Source organism: Gorilla gorilla, chromosome 9, assembly GCF_029281585.2.
Source record: "Gorilla gorilla gorilla isolate KB3781 chromosome 9, NHGRI_mGorGor1-v2.1_pri, whole genome shotgun sequence".
NCBI classification, from domain to species: Eukaryota; Metazoa; Chordata; class Mammalia; order Primates; family Hominidae; genus Gorilla; species Gorilla gorilla.
In genome coordinates, this window is record NC_073233.2 from 134648488 (window position 1) to 134666108 (window position 17621).

General features: G+C 47.7%; 1 protein-coding gene and 1 long non-coding RNA gene across 6 annotated transcripts in view; one reads left to right on the forward strand and one right to left on the reverse strand.

Annotated features, from left to right (window-relative positions):
- The window catches only part of KIRREL3 (kirre like nephrin family adhesion molecule 3), a 585001-nt gene that overhangs the window by 295898 nt on the left and 271482 nt on the right, over positions 1–17621 (reverse strand). The window lies entirely within an intron of this gene.
- Positions 12360–14595, forward strand: LOC134756485 (uncharacterized). The gene is made up of 3 exons (XR_010129222.1): positions 12360–12493; positions 13389–13543; positions 14395–14595. It is a non-coding gene; the product is annotated as an uncharacterized lncRNA (long non-coding RNA).

Below are 17621 nucleotides of genomic sequence, written 5' to 3' on the forward strand. Positions count from 1 at the left end.
CTGGACTTTAGCTGTTGAACCCACTGGCATCCTTTCGGAAGCCTGAGGTTGGGAGTTAGGAGAGAAGCTAATTATTCTATGGTGTCTTGGATATGCTAACAATAACAGCTCCCGTCCAAGGCTGTCATGTTATTTAATGAAATAGTGGAAGTGTGATTATAGTTTATAAACTCAAGTACTTTGACAGTGGTCACTGCTCTGCAGGTGCCACTGTTGTACAAGTGGCTATGTGAACCAGCAGTGATAGAATGTTCCAGCTGTTGGCTATGCCTTACCCTATTACCCTAGATCTATTGACTCAGATGCTCTGGAAGTTCTCGTGGGGAACTGTTCCTTGTAGACTCTGCTCAGGCAGGTTGGCGTGGCCAGGCTTGGGAATGGCTGTCACCACACACCTTGTCCTCCATCCTCACTCATCTCTGTCCTCCTGCTGGCCAGTCACCCCCACCCAGTGGTTCTCGTCTGTTTTAATGAGTTCAGGGTCATTGCCAAACTAAGTAGTCAGCTTCCATCAGTGCTATTCTTCATGTTGAGCCACAACATAAAACACTTTATTGCAATTACAAATAGCAAAATTATTTTCTGCCGAGCCTCAGCATCTGAACTTAATGGCATGCTGTAATGCCACCCTGCGCTGATGTGTGGCATATTTAATATCCATCTTTCTTAGAAATAACAGTGTTCAGAAATTAGAAGGGACTTCAGCAGTGAAATAATTAATGTGGATAACCATCATAAACGGCACAAATGGAACAAATACAGATGGTAGTGAGCCATGATTGCTAATATGCTAACCTGTTTTGACAGAACTTTACATTTTTTCATTGGGAGGTTCATGGATAGAAGTTAAAACATCCCTTGCCTCATGACAAGAGCTTTGTCTTTCTGGGTAAGAGATTCAATGATCTCCTACCTGGGTAGGTTAGCATCACCGGAATTTGCGCTGAGAGGAGGGCTTGCATCCCAGCTCTGGGCTCTCTCACACCCTTCCATCTCCTGCAGCCACATTTCTGCCCTCTGCCTCAGGCTCAGGCAGGCGGGCCCACCCAGAACTGCAGCCAGACACCCACCTCTTCTGTGCTGTGGCTCTGAGGGAGGGGCAGGGGCTCCCTGGCTGGGCTCACTCATTGGGAAACAGCTCTTTGAAGATCCTAGCTGCATGCAGGTGCAAGTTGCGGAACCCAACTCCAAGAGGCTGCATGGAAATGAAAAATTGCCATAGAAAGATGACTCACCAAATCACAGACACTAAGCTATTGAGACAAATATAAGGACGCGGGTGTTTGGGGGCACTGGAAACGCTTGGCTGTGCCTGCTTTTGGCCCTGCTGGCCTTTAAGCAGCATTAGCAGCAGAAGGGCCATCCAAGTTTCTCTGGATGAGTCAGAGGTCCTCAGAGAAATGCTGGAGGGCAAACTGGGGAAGGAAGGTAGAAAGGATCTAGCCTTAGCTTGTTAAGGATAAGTGCTGTGCTTTACACATACTTTATTTACTCTCAATAATAATCATTTGCCGTGGTCATAGTAAGTTAATATTTAAGATGCGGAACCTAAGAATTAGACAATAAGTGATTTGCCAAGTTCACCAGGGGCAGGGAAGCTATGGGCAGAGCGGCTAGGGATTAGGGTCACACCACCCCGGCCAGGAGCCCCACTGATACGATACCAGGGGGCTTCACTGAGTCTTTCTGCCCCAGGAAGCCAAGCCCTCCTCTCTGATGCTGAATCCCAGCCCCCTTCTCCCACTCAAGGGCGTTGATCCAAACCTTTGTCTCCTTTCCCTCCAGAGTCATCATTCCCCCTTTATTTAATCATCTCCTTACAAATATGCTGTAATATCTCTAACTTTTTTAAAATGGAGAAGCCTTTCTCATGTTTGTTTTCCTCCTGCTATACCTCCTTTGCTGTGTTCTCTTTTACAGAACTCAAAAGAGCTGTCTCTCACTGTCTCCTTCATTTAGACAAACGCATTTCCCTTCATTCCGACACTCAGTAACCCACTTATTCTGGTTTTGTCTCAAATCTAAAAATACGCCACTGAAACGGCTTCTTCCTAAATTACCAATGACTCCATGTTGACAAATCCAATGGTCAACTCCTTGTTGACACAAATGGCCAGCTCTTCTGTTTGAACGCCTTCTTCTCTTAGCCTCTGGGAGAGCAGTCTCTTACGGGTCTACTCTTACTTGCAGCTACTCCTTCTCCATCTCCTTTGCTAGTTCCTCCCCATCTCTATTATTCCCAAATGTTGGAGGACCTCAGGGCTTCTCCGAGCTGTCTACATTCACTGCCTAGGTGATCTTACTTAGTGCCATGGCTTTCATTCCACCCGCATGCTGAAGTCTACTTCCTTGCTGGGCATTTCCATTTGAACATCTCTTAGGTTTCTAAAATGTAACTCATCCACAGCCAACTCCTGCCTTCACCACACAGCCCCTCCCACTAGATCCTGTCAAAATCATCCCTATCTCAGCCAATGGCAACTTATCCTTCCTTTTGCGACTTCTAAGGCCACAACCTTAGAAGTCATCCCTGATGCCTTTCTCTAATACTTTATCTTTCAATCTTTTATCCAGAAAATGACCACTTCTTACAACCTCTGCTGCCCCCACCCTGGTCCAAGACAGCATCACCTTGCATCTGTTGAGGCTCCTGAGAGACGCCCTGCTTCTTCCCTGCTTCAGCCTCTTCTTAACCCAGTGGCCACAGCCATCCTTATGCAATGTAGCAATGTAAGTTGGATCTGATCGCTCCTCTGTCCAAACTTCTGATGGCTTAGGGTCAGGGTGTGGTCCCTCTGCCTCTGATTTCAGCTCCTACCCATCCCCCTTTGACTCTTCTGCTTCAGCTGAACTAACCTCCTTTCTCAAGCCAACCTGCAGGCTCCCTCTTCAGCTTCTTGGTCCTTACTATTTTTCCTGCCTCTTGACTTTGTCTTCTGTTTCTTCATTGAACTTATTGCCTGACACAGCATATATTTATTTGTAAATTGTCTGAGCTCCCACTTGAATGTAAACTCTTTGAGGGCAGGGGCTTAATGTGTTTCTCCACTACTGTATCTCCAGTGCTCAAAATAGTAGGTGCCAAATAAATGTTTGCTGAGGGGATGAATTTAGACCTGGTGAGACTCTGCAGTCCTTGCCTGTCCCACCAGCCCTCACGGCAGTGTTTGCATGCAGGAGATGCCATGTTTGCATGGTGGGGCTGTATCTGCCTGGCTCCCTAGTGATATGAAGTTCTAAATGCCAATGAAATCTCAAATCCCTCAAAGAAGGATTTTACCACTCTGGTTAAAAATCAGACCTAGAGGAAATATGCTAGATTGCAGGGTGTATCTAAGGAAATAAAAGCATTAGGTGGGTGAAAAATTGCAAAAAACAAAATTACTTTCAACTTAGATCTGAGGAGTTTAAATTAGTTCACTCCCATGCCCAGTGTAGGTGAAGACATTCACCACCCAAACACAGACACTCTTGAGAGCGAATGAGAGTTATAATTATCATAGTTATGTTAGGGCTGTAGGCACAAGCCAAGACTGTCCTAGGCAAACCAGTTATGATCACCGTCATGAGAGAGAAAGGAATTGGCTTGTGGCTGGGCCAGGGCACATGCAAATGACGCTGTAGGGCTGGCATTGAAGAGGAAGTCTGGGAGAAGGTGGGAGAAGATAGCGAGGGGACCTGGAGGAGAGGAGTGTCCAGGAAAGGGCAGAGAGCAGGAAGATCTGGAGTCATACATTAAAGGGCAGGGGCAGGGAACAGTCTGGGAGAAAGGTCTATTTCATGTGCTTGAGAGAGGGGAGAGAGAGAAACTGGGATTCCTAGGGAAGAAGCTAATTGGGCACCAGCTGAGCTGGCAAGGGAGGGAGCCCTGAAATGAGAACAATTTCGGCTGAGAGCCAAAGTGTTTTCTGAGACAGACTGAATGAGAAACAACATGGCGATTTGGAAAGAACTTTGAGACTAGATTGACTTAGTCTCAAATTCTGGTGCTCATTCGCTTTGACTGTGGGGATGACACTGCTTGTGCTTAGCCTCAGTTTCCACAAGACAGCACCTTCCTTAAAGAATCATGAGGCCGGGCATGGTGGCTCATGCTCGTAGTCCCAGCACTTTGGGAGGCCGAGGTGGATGGATCATCTGAGGTCGGGAGTTCGAGACCAGCTTGACCAACATGGAGAAACCCCGTCTCTATTAAAAATACAAAATTAGCTGGGTATGGTGGTGCATGCCTATAATCCTAGCTACTCGGGAGGCTGAGGCAGGAGAATCGCTTGAACACAGGAGGCAGAGGTTGTGGTGAGCTGAGATGCGCCATTGCACTCCAGCCTGGGCAACAAGAGTAAAACTGCATTTCAAAAAAAAAAAAAAAAAAAATAGAATCATGAGGAATAAATAAGATAACACATGCAAGACATCTAACACAGTGCATGGCACAGAGCAGGTGCCTCTCTGGCAATAGCAAAGAAGCCTGCTCAAGAGGACAGAGATTGAAGGCCAAGGCTTCATTTTGGATTTACAGAGAGAAATCAGGGGATGAGCTTGAGCACCCATAACTGCGCTCTCCCCTAGGGTCTGGCAAGGAGGCCTTGATACTGAAGGAAGGATGATAACAGGGTGCGTTGGAGGGACAGCCGCAGCTTCACACCTGTGCAGAGCCATCTGGGTCACCAGCACGGTCCCTGACGTAGGACAGCTCCATGTGGCTGATACTGGGATGGTGCCTCACAGTCAAAAAGCCTCACAGTCCAAAAGCCTTTTTGTGTTCCAGAACAATTTGTGAGTGCTCTGGTCAGAAGCGAAGGGTTCCCATGGAAGTCCTTCCCTGTGAACAGTGTCAGGACCCCTTAGCATGGCAGTCAAGGCTCCCAATGATATGTCATAATTTCCACGTCCAGCCTTGTCTTCTGTCTGTAACTCTACTGTATATACCTCATGCTCCTGCCAAACTGTTCCTCAAGCACCTGCTGTCACTTCTCTCCTCCATCCCAATCTATCTGCCTGAAAACATCCTGTTTCCAGTCATCAGCCCTTGGCTGACACTTGAACATGGCAGAGTCATTCCACCCCCAGGGGTCTGGACTAGCTGTTCCCTCTGCCCAAAAGGCCCTTCTCCTGGCCATCTGCATGGTTCACTCCCTCACTTCCTACAGGAAGTCTCATTCACCTTTTGGGGATTTTTTTCCCTACTGAAATTTGAAGCCCTTTCTCCAACATTTCTTGTATGTATTTATTTATTCCTGATTTATGTTTTCTGTTTAGCTCTTCTGACTATCTAACTTACACCGTATCAGGGGTTGGCAAACGATGGCCCTTGGGGCCAAATTCAGTCCACTCCCTGGTTTTGTAAATAAAGTTTTATTAGAACACAGACATGCTTATTCATTTACGTATTGTCTATGACTACTTTCATGCCACAATGGCAAAACTGAGTAGTTGCAAAAAAGACCACAAGATCTGTAAAGACTGGAATGTTTACTGACTAGTGATTAGCCTTTTCCAGGAAAAATGTGCTGAGCCGTGCTCTAACTCATGCATGTCATGTACTTTATGTCTTCCCCACTAGAATGTAAGCTCCGTGTGGGCAAGGATTTTTGTCTGTCTTCTGAATTACTGCATTCCCTGTTATCTGGGAAAACAACTACTCAGTACATATCTGTTGGATGAATGAATGAATGTTGAAAATTCTATTCATTGGCAAGGCCTAGCTCAAATATCACTTTTCAGGAAGCACTCCTTTGCATCATGGTGATTTCTGCACAAAATTTCATTTCTCTTACTAGATGGTAAGCTTCAAGCGTCACCTCTATCATGAAACTATCCTTTGTCTCCCACAGTGGAATTGGACTTTCTTCATCTATTCCTCTTACAGTCTTCTGTGGCTGCACATAGTGTACGGTAGGTATTGCGGTATTTGACACATGTTGGACTCTCCACTTGACTGAGATTAAGTGGGTAGGGACTGTGGTTTATTCGTCTCTGTCCCAGGCATCTATCTCAGAGCCTGCAGCCCTGACACATTGCAGGTACTTAGCATACAGAGCTGGATTTCCCCCACTGAAACCTCCACAGCCCTCCTAGCAGAGACAGACACACTTTTAGTAGGGGCTAAGCTATGTTTGTGGAGTAGAATGAAAGGCAAAGGGAACAGTGCTGAGCCAGAGAACACAGCATTAGTGGGAGCTGTGGAGAGGAAGCTAGAAATAGGCAAAGAAGGGAGGGGACAGGCTCTGTTTCATTTCACTCTAGCATAAAGAGGTAACAATTTAAAAAAATCAACTCTCCTCAGCCTCCAGACACACATGCTCTGTGGCATCATTAAGCAGCTGGTGCCAACATTTACCTCACACCTCCCTTAGTAGGCAAGAAAGCATTTCCTAAACCCTTCTCCTCTGTGCTTTTAAAATAAAGGCCTTAGTGGATCTCAACTTCAGCAAACATAACATTTTCTACTTTTCCATACTGTAAGATTTTTGAAAGCAGTGACTGTGTCATTCTTTTATATTCCTAGTACCTAGACCATGATGACATAATAATAGATGCAGAATTAATTTTCATTGAGTTACATAAATGATACAATATGAAAAGAGAAGGGAAGAAGGAAAGATGGAAGGAAAAGACTTGCACAGATGCTCTTTGTGACTCAGAACTTTGGAAAAAGTCCAACGAGCAACAAAATACTCAAAATACTTTAAATGAAGGTAAAAACCATCATTGTTTTCTCTCTGCCTAGGGTTTTTAGGAATTTTCTTCTATTCAAGATCATAATTGCAGAAAACTAGACCAATGATCTGATTGCTTTCATAAGCTCCATGATGATTAAAAGAAGTGTAGGCAGCTCCAAGGCCACACATGAAAAGAGAAATGCTGAGGCTGTTCCATTTGAGCCTTTGTGTCTTGCTTGGCTCTTTGTCAAAACCAAGTCTCCTTCTGGAGATAGAGATGCAGATCACCACCTACCCCAACTGTTCCCACTTGACTTAAGAGAAAATGTGGGGAAGAACATCACCCCCATTTCAACCTTCAGAGGCAGGTTGCTTCTGCCATGGCAAGGAGAAGATCGCTTTCTGTGTAAGATTTCTGATTCCTGTCTCCTGCAGGTTGGTTCATTTTCTTTCAAACACCTGTGCTGTAATATGCTAACCTGATCCTAAGACAGGCCCCAACTAGTACACACACAGATCCATGCACACCCACACACATGCACATGCAGACTTATTGTCGTAGCTTGTATCTCTTATGGACAAGATGCAGAGTGAGTGAGCCAGCAGATGGACACCCTGGAGGTTTGGAGCCATGTCACTCCCTATCAGCCCTCTCCAAACATCCAGGCAGGCTCTGGGAGGGACTGCCCTTGAGATGGGTGGGCTCCATGAATTTCCAGCTGAAGCAACACGTTTCTGTCCCCGAGGGATGAAGAAGTTTCTTCAGCTGCTCTGTAGATATGTCATGTCAAGATTGAATTCAGGTATAGTTTTAGCTGCCTTCCTTCTTGAAACTTCCCTCTCCCCGTTTGAATTCCAATGAGGCATCTTTTGAATGCTGAGATTGGGAAGCAAGACTGAGACCTGCTTATGGGCCAAGGGTTCTTACTATTAGATAAGAGTCAGGATTATTAGACCTGCCTATGGGCCAAGGGTTCTTACTAATAGATTTTGAATAACCATAAAAACAACTTTCCTGCATTCCTCTTTATCATAGATCAACTGGTCAATTAGTCATTCACTTAATGAGTATTTATTGTACCTTGACTTTGTGTCAGGTAGTGTGCTAGGTGCAGGAGTAGATATTCTTATTTCTGTTTTTCAGATGAAGAGACAGAGGTTCAGAGAGGTGAGGGGTTTCAGTGGAAAGTGGCCGAGTCAGGAATCAAAAGCCTGTCTTCTGGTGCCTGCTTAATGGGGTTTTAACCAATGTGGGTATTAGGTGAGAGGTGGCCAGGAGAAGGCAGGACATTAGGGGTTATTTCTTAAGCCTGTGGGTAACCACTGAGGCAGCAGGCCAGAAAGTCACGTGACCCAGTGTGATGTATGGGAGAGGACAGCATGGTGCCTCGTATGCCATGAAGAATTAATCTCAAGGAGATGCTAGTGAGCTCCAGAGACTTAGCATCAGTGCCAAGAGATCAAAGATATGATATCTCTGGCAGACTGCGCTATCAGGAGCGATCAAAGCAAAACAAAAGGATTCATTTCAGTGCCCTGTGCATTAGTTGCCTGACTTGCTGACTCTGGGCACAAAGGAATCAGTCATGGTTTGGAAACGGTGCTAACACCCGCATGGGCATTTCTTTCTTGACATCTCCATACATCTCATTGTTGCCTGTCCATAAACAAAAACATTATCATGCCCATGGGTTTGCCCCTGCTCATCCCCAAGCTGGCTGTCCCCGTTTTCTTCTGAGTGTGTTTGTGTGCTCAGTGGCTTTCCTGCCTTCCTTGGATGATGGTGGTAGAGGCCGTCCTTGTCTGGAGGAGGCCTGTCAGGGTGCACTGCTGCAGGCTGGACCCTGAGCCCGCTCTGCGCTCGCTGCAAGGCTGCTGCTGGGGTGGATGTGCGGGGCTGGTGGTGCTCTGTGCCCTGGGTCCAGTCTGCACAAAGGCACAGCCAGGGACTACAGAGAGCATGGGGGGAGGCATCAGGATTGGCCACCAACTCACTGAGGGACTTTGTCAAGTTGCTTCCCCTCGCTAAGTCTCAGTCTCCTTATCTGTAAATCAGGCAGTTGGTCTGTGTCAGTAACTTTCACCCCCAGCTTCTCTGGAGATGTAAGTTTTCCAATCAAATTATAATAACCCAAATAGAGGAGATGCCCCATAAATACTTCTTGAATGAATCAAAGCAAATCTATAAAGATAAGCATGGAAACATGTGGACTGCAGTGGACAGGGCCCTGGAGAACACCCTTCTGAGTGCCCTCCCTCCATTCTAACCCCCAGCGTCCCGGAGTGGGTCTCTAAGGCCCTTCTGTGGAACCCTAAGGCTCCACTGAACCCAGCTTGACAACCACAAATATGGACTTTCTTGTTTCTTAAAGCTCTGACATTCAGTGATTCTAGGGGAACTGTTAAGTCTCAAATCCCTTACAAATTAATGAAAGATCTCTGACATATTTTCTAGAATTTTTCCTCAGAAATTTCCCTGGACTTCTCTGGGGCTATGCTGTTGGCTTTATGAAAAAGTCTGCACTACACAAGATGCCTCCTTTTTTTTCTTTTTAGATGGCGTCTCCCTCTGTTGCCCAGGCTGGAGGGCTGTGGCATGATCTTGGCTCACTGCAACCTCCTCCTCCTGGGTTCAAGCGATTCTCCTGCCTCAGCTTCCTGAGTAGCTGAGATTACAGGCATGCACCGCCACGCCTGGCTAAATTTTGTATTTTTAGTAGAGTTGGGGTTTCACCATGTTGGCCAGGCTAGTTTCAAACTCCTGACCTCAAGTGATCTGCCCACCTCGGCCTCCCAAAGTGCTAGGATAACAGGTGTGAGCCGTGTGAGCCATGTGAGCCACTGCGCCCAGCCACAAGATGCCTCTTTATGAGAGGATCCAGTCTACCTTTCCAGCTGTTTTTTCCCACTCCTATCATTTCCCTTCTCCTAGCAAAACTCTGTATTGGCCTACACATGCCAATGTGTTGAGCATGCCATGCGTTCTTGTGCCCTGCGTCTTTGCTTTTGCCATTCCTTGTGCTATTGCTTTTCCACTTTCTTCCTGCAAAACTCCTATTCATCCTCTAAGACCTGGCTGTGATGTCCTGGCTCTTGAACGGTTCTACCTCTCACTCACTCACACAGGGAGGTCAGCTGCTTCTTTCGCTGAGCCGCCTTACCCTCTGGGACACGTCTCCAGCACAGATTTCCACATAGCCTACCTTCGCTCATCTAGATACATCATCTTCCCTGGCAGATGGAGTACTTCTGAAAGGCAGAGACTTAGCTTTGAATTCCCAGTGCCTAGCATGGAGCCTGGTCCATAAAAACCACTCCATCCATGTTCATGAAATGACTGAGAAACAGCAAGGGCTCCTGTGCATTTGGGTGTGGCTCCAGAAGAGGCAGCTTCTGTGGCTGTTCCCCGTGGAGGCCGGCCGGCCACTCTCCCTGCACACAGCAGGCTGGCTTGGCCATCACAGGCTGCTTCTCAGAAGCTCAGCTACCTCTCCTTCCTCACCTCCCAGACCCCTCGGAAAGTGTTCCCCACCAGAAATGTCTTTTTGGTGGCCTCAACCTGAGAAGGAAGGCTACAGAGCTTACAGATTTAAACTTAAATGCATAAACAATTCACAGTGGTCCCCTGGCTTAGGCTGAATCTCAACTTGGAGGACTTGGTGTCCATGGTAAGTCTGGAGGCCTGAAGGTGGGAGGCGCTCAGCTGTCTGCAGCAGCTGTACCCTGCACCCTGCCCAGCAGGCGTTTCCCTGCTACACGGCTCTTCTCCCAGCTCCCTCGGGGGGTCTGGCCCTCCCACCCTGGCTGAGCTGCATTTTTGTGGTCCTCCTTCTTCTAATCTCTCTGCCTGCCTCACAAAGTGGAGAATTCGATTTTCTTCCCAAAGAAAATCAGATTTGACTTAGCTCCATCCATTTTCACAATTGCTACGGAAACGCTTACTGTCTCTGTGAGGACAAAAGAACTAAACGAAGGACTTTCAGTGGGGGAATGAGCATGTGGACACAACTGTGCCTCAGTGAGAATCCCTTGCAGACCTGGGAGAGACATCTGCAGGCAGTGGGATGGCGATCAGAAGCCCTGGGTCCCCAGAGTCCGATGATGAGGAGACCCGGAGGGAAGGAATTGGCTTGAAGTAGGGCTGCCTCGGGGGGTGAGCATTTCTCCCGCAGCCCCACACCCAGCAGCTCTGAGAGAAGCCAGAGCCTCCTGATGCACCTGGCATGACACTGGGACAAAGGCAATCCATTATGTGACTGCTATATCAGAGTCACAGAGGGGCTGGGTGCAGCAGGGTAAAGAGGCTGCAAGGTCACAGATGGACAAGGTGTGGCTGTCACAGCTGTGGTGGCTGGCCCCATGAAATAATTGGGACACCAGGAGAGGCAGGGTCAGAGGACCTCTAAATAGCTCTGTAGTCTTGGGTGAGTCACTTGAAGCCCCCAAGCCTCAGCTTTCCCACCTGCAGACCAGGGAGAAATATCACCTACCTGGTGGGGTGTCCTGGGGCTCAGTGTTCTCCGGTGGCATGCTGCACATGCCTCTACTGTGCATGAGAGTGTGTGTCCCACCTCCCACCATGTTAAAGCATGTTGACCATGGGTGTGCTTTCCCACAGGAGTGTAGGCTTCCAGAGCAGGAAGGGGTGCGTCTTACTCACTGCTTTATTCCCAGGGCCAAGCACCCTGCCTGGCCCCTGCGGAGCTCAGGGTGTCTGATCGCCTGAGTGAGATGATGTTGGTTAGACTGCTTGCCACCTGCTGCACACAGGAATTAGCTTCCAGGCTGAAGTGGAGCCAGTGTAGGGCCCACAGGAACCTGGACCACCTTGACTCTTTGTATAGGGAGGGGAAAGGAGGCAGGAGAAGCCCTGAGTACTTGTCAGCGGAGTGAAGCCTGTTAAGCTTTAAGCGGGAGGATTCAGTTCAGTAAGTAACTTCGTCCCCTGGGAGGGCCCCCAGGTCCCTTCTGTGTTGGCTCCATGGCCTGTCTTCTCTCCTGCATTAATTCAAGTGAGGAAGGCCTGAGCTTGCCTCGCTGAATCCCCTGCACCCCACAGACGCTGCCCCATTCTCAGGGTGCCATGTGTAATCAGGAAGCAGAGGCTAGCTCCAAAGCTTTCGGGGCAGAGGGAGGAGGGCAATGGCTGGGCAGTGGGCTGTCCTGTTGCTGAGGAGACCTTGAGGAGGAGGCTTTTGGGGCAGGCATGCCTGTTGCAGGCTTGGAGTGGGCCCTGGGGAGGGGCAGTACCCTCTAGGCCAGAAAACACAACTGGGCCATCTTCCCTCATCTCTAGCAGAATGGCTGCCTCCTTAGTCCAGACTGAGTCTTGTGGAATGTGTGGTTGGAGCAAAAAGATGAAGAGTGAGTCTAAGAGGTCATGAAGAAGGACAGACCCAGTAGACTGTGGCTCAGCCTTTCTTGGGAAGCAGACTTCTAAGAAACAAGAGCGCTGGCTTAACAACAAATCTAATTCTTTTAGGGAAAAGAGGTAGTGCATGGATAAAATGTGGAAAGATATAGAAGAAGAAACAGGAAGTGGAGCCTGGTGAGGAACAAAAGGTGTCACAAGGCTCATTTTAGGGACATATTGCAGGAGAGACAGGAAATTGAAATTGGCGCCATTCTTCTAGATTGCCCAGAGTCCTCCAGAGTCACAGGGGGAGTCAAAGGGTCAATAGGTGCTTCTCCTTTGCAGCCTCAGGGAGTGATTACCTGCAATATGCCAGGGTACTGTCCCTGTAAACAATGAGGCTGGAAGGCAAGAAAGGAGCAGCTCCCTGGCATTCTGCTGCTGGAGCATGGAAGCAGTGCTGGCCAGGAGCTCACAGGTGGGTGTGAACCTGGGGACCCTCCGTAGATACTCATGGGGCCAAGGGCACTCCACTGGACAGGAGAAAAGCTCACAGCTCAGGGTCCCCTGCTATTTTATGAGCTTGGGAGGTTCCTGTGTCCAGAAGCACAATGGAGGGAGCCCCTAATCATAATCACTAAGAGCACACCATGTTTGCTGCTTTTAACTGTTTCCGGATCCTTCTAGCTCATAGGCTCCTCTGCTCCTAAACCAGTCCTTTGAGGTATCTGGCAGACAGTTTTCTGCCCTTCCCTTCCTTGACATTTCTGTGACATTTGGCTCTGTGACGGCTTCCTTCTTCAGGAAACTCTCTTTTGTTGTCTTGTTTCTGGGACACCCTCCTCTGGAGTTTCCATTCCCTCTCAGTCCCCATCCTGACTCTCATTCCTGTCCCCAGCCACTTAAATGTTGATGTCCCTAGGTTCTATCCCCAGCCGTCTTCTCATTCAGAATTCCCCTCCTCAAAGTAGATTCATCACTCCCAGAGACATTTACATCATGTCTCCACTTAGCCCTTGGCCCTGGCTCTCAGCCCCGCAGAACCCGCTGCCGACTAGCCCCATCCACATGGGGGCCCACAGGCCCCTTGAGTGTGACACGTCCAAATGAGTTACTCGCTTTCTCCTCCCTCTTCTCATCATCTCTGCACCATCAACATCCCCTAATTGTCCACCAGAAATCAGGGAGCCATCCTGGCCTCCACCCTCTCCTCACCCTATACATCTGGTCAATCATGCCTTCCTCTCAACCTGACTCCTACAGGTATCTTCAACCTGTGCCCATCCTCGCAGCTCTGAGCTTATTCCATACTACATAAGTTTGCTTAGACTGGTGGTTCTCGACCATGGGTGATTTTTGTCTTCCCCACCTAGGGGATATTTGGCAACGTCCAGGGACAATTTCTGATGGTCACAACGAAGTGGTTGCTACTAGCATCAAGTGGGTAGAGGCCAGGGATGGAGCTGAACATGATACAATGCACCAGGTGGCCCCTGCAACCAAGAACCAAAATGGCGGTAGTCCCCAGGTAAAGAAAACCTGGCTTACAACATGCAATACTTTTCTTTTTCTTTTTTTTTGTTTTTGAGATTGAGTCTTGCTCTGTCGCCCAGGCTGGAGTGCAGTGGTGCCATCTCGGCTCACTGCAACCTCCGCCTCCCAGGTTCACGCCATTCTCCTGCCTCAGCCTCCCGAGTAGCTGGGACTACAGGCACCTGCCACTATGCCTGGCTAATTTTTATGTATTTTTAGTAGAGATGGGGTTTCACTGTGTTAGGCAGGATGGTCTCCATCTCCTGACCTCCTGATCCACCCGTCTCGACCTCCCAAAGTGCTGGGATTACAGGCGTGAGCCACTGCGCCCAGCCAACATGCAATACTTTTCTAACTGGTGTCTCTGACAATCAGGTTCCCCTTCAAGCCACTCTCTTTGCTGCCTCCTGCGAGAATGCTTAGCTTACAAATGAATCCGTCTGCATGTCTCCATTTCCCAACTTCTCAGCATAGTTTACAAAGCTCCCTATGATCTGGCCCTGCCCAACTCTCCAGACCCACCTTCCATTTCTCCTGTTAGTCCATGCCCCAGCAGTACTAGATAATCTGCCATTCTCTGAGTAAATCATGTTCTTCCATACCTCTGGGCCACTGCCTAGGTCTCAAATGACCCTATCCCAGGGTCCATCCCGCTGTGTCCACTGTTTGCATTGGGTCACAGCTCACTTAGTCCTTCAAGACTCAGCCCGAATACCATTTCCTGGACAAAGCTTTCTCTTGGCTATGCTTCTACCACAGCTTGTACGTATTCTCATGTCTACGTTTCACATTTCTGTTTCTGCAGTCTTCTTGAGGTCACAGACGTGATTTTATTTATCTTTACAGACCCAATGCCTAGCGCCATGTCTGGTGAGTGAATGCACACAGGAAGAAAGCTTTGCCAAAATTTGCACACCTCGTTGCTGGAAGGACTAGGACTGGCATTCAGGTCTTCGGACTCCCAAGCTATGCTCACCTCATCAGACCTGATGGCTCTAAGTAGGTCAGTTTTAGGTCCTGAGCTACTTGATCCATCTGGCTCCCAGTCAGAGAACAACAAGAAACTAATCACATGTGGTGGCTGCTGCCTCCGTAAGTGCTTCCATTTATTCACAAGCTGAAAGACAAAAGCTTGGCCCCCCAGCATATGCTGGATCAAAAGCAAGGAACAAAAAGGATTGCAAAAGAAAGATGCTGGGAACAGTAGCTACTTTGATGCAGGCAGCTCTTTGAGGAAGCAACTGAGGACTGTGCCCCCAGCAGCAAAGAGAGAGAGAAGTCACTGCCAGAGGGTGAAGGAAATCACTGCAGGAAGGGTGGGACCTCACTAGCTTCTCTGCTGGTTTCCAGCGAGTGCCAGGAATGGGGGAGGGGTGTCTCATTAATCTCATCTCCTTGCTGCCCTGCCTGGGGTCTTTACAGTCTGCTCCCTTTGGAGACTAAGGATTCCTACAGGAATGGCAATCTGAGCCAGAGATTTAGGAAGGAGGTTTATAAGTAATGGCTACAGCGATAGAGTAATTAATAGGAAACTATTATTAACAATACAGTGATTTCATAATGGTTCCGCAGTTTATAATATAAATGTATACATAATTTGATGAATTATTGTATTGAGCCCAAGGATGCAGGAATGGCCAGATTCTGTCCTTGAAATAGCCACCCCTTCTCATGAGGACCCCTGAGAAAATATAATAAGCACACAAAGAAAGGAAAGCAAAGCAATGCTTCATTGTTAGCTGGACTTGTGATCAAAACCCTAGCGCTCTCTGGTCAAGTGGACTAGATGACGTTTTCTACTAAGCAAGTTAGGACTAAACAGCTCATAACAACAGCCAATCCAATATACCTGCTCGTCTCGGGAAAGTGTAGTCAGCTGCAGAGAGACAGTGAGAGAGTGACTGTTTCCTTTGAATTCCTGCTCTCTGGAGTTGACTTGGGCAGCCTGGCTCTGAACCAGGACACCATCTCTGGGTTGGTGGCCATCTGAGAAAACATGGAGAGAAGACACTTTGAGGAAGGTAACCTCGTAATGCTGAGAGGAAGCTTATGCCCAAGGAGACTCCAAGGAGAATTTGGGATCTAACCCCAGGGCACTGCAGAGTGGAAAAGGCCAGTGGGAACCCATTATCTTACCAGAAAACCAAGCAAAGGAGACGGTAGCAAGGGGCTGGACTGAAGTTAAAGAATAATGCTTAAGTGTTTTGTTTGGGACTCAAAGGGCTTGCCCTCCCATTGTAGTCACAGATACAGCAAAAGACTTTGGTGAAATGCAATGTGGAAGGAGGAAGATTGGTTCCCATTGTGAATAAGGAAAAAATGAGTCCTGGGGTTCTGAGGCAGCTTGAGATATTTTGAGCATTTCGCCTCTGAAGTAAGAGTGCAACCCTCCAATTCAAAAGTGTAATTTCTAGTCCCTTTGTTGAAAAGTCAGTTATGAAACTTTACAGTTTCACTTTTGGCTTTGGGCTGAACTTTTCAGAGCCTTTAAGGCAAGGTGGGTAAGTATTTTTAGAGATGGTAACGAGGCCTGGGGGCTATGCACACAGCTGGAGCTCAGCAGATGTGTCAGAGGAGAAAGATGAGGACCTCATCATGGTCAAGAACCCTCTCCGAATGGCTTCTCATCCCTCAGACCCACAAGAGAGGTGCATCGTAAGCTCAAGACACCTGAGACACCTTAATCCTCTTCCCCAGCCCTCTCTCTGTCCCTTGAAAGGATGCAATGCGCTGGGGAGATGAAACCAGTTTGCATCTTAGGAAGGATCTGGATTGTTTTCCTTCTTTCTCTGAGCTGTCACTTGCTATAAAAGCGATCATTGATATTCAGCCATTATACTTCCATAATCATTAATATTCTTAAAAGGCTCTTGAAACACATTTATACAAGGCTACATGATCAGTTCCTACATTTACTTTCAATTTAAATAACAGTTTTAGCCGGGGTTTTGATGTGCTGTTTACTTTAATTACCGTCCTGCCCCTTTCTGTGTCTTGACACAGTGTCATTTAATATTTTATGAATTTCCCTTAGCCCTTTTTTTCCCTGATATGTGTGATTTGAATGGGTTGCTGCTTTTTTAGAAAAAAATTTGTAGTTTTAACTTTTCTGAGACTTGCTGTAAACAAGATGTGTCATGCCTATGGATTCTCTTCCCCCAGTGATAATGGGAGGGAATAAATAAAACAGCAGACAGCTGCTTTACCCAGATGGCACAGGGATGCCAGGGGGTTCTGGCCCTGCTGCAGGCACAGAGTGACAGGCCAGCAACTTCAGGTGACGTGGGAAGCAGCCCAGAAGAGGTCAGCGTCTGCCTCTCAAGGTGTGGGCCGTCAGCATGAGGATCACCTGGGAGCCCCACTCCAGAACTACTGAGGCAGAAGCTACATTAGAACAAGATCCCTAGGTGGTTTGTTTGAACACTGGAGTTTGGGAAGCACTGCACTAATGGAAATCAATTAGTGGATGTAAAGAAAATAGGCATTTCATGGCTGTTCTCTTCCAAGTCCCAAGCTTTCATCAGAAAAAAAGCTCTACTTTTGGGATCTATGGCAGGTTCTTGGGGTCATTTATAAATAAGTGCTATACTTTAAATACTGTGTTCATGATCTGCTTCAAGATTTCCCCCTGTTTTTTCAGTGATCCATTTGTTTACTTAAGAAATATTTGGCCAGGCGCAGTGGCTCATGCATGTAATCCCAGCACTTTGCGTGGCTGAGATGGGTGGATCACCTGAGGTCAGGATTTCGAGACCAGCCTGACCAACATGGAGAAACCCTGTCTCTACGAAAAATGCAAAATTAGCCAGGCATGGCAGCGCGTGCCTGTAATCCCAGCTACTTAGGAGGCTGAGACAAGAGAATCACTTGAACCTGGGAAGCGGAGGTTGCAGTGAGCCGAGACGTCATTGCACTCCAGCCTGGGCAACAAGAGTGAAACTCTGTCTCAAAAGAAAAAAAACAAAGAAATTTAGTATTCTGTGTACTAGGAATTACAGAAAGTGATAGAGGAGACTGTGTGATATGGTCAGTAACAGAGTGTGTCAAAGTGCTAAGGAATCACAGTGGTGGAG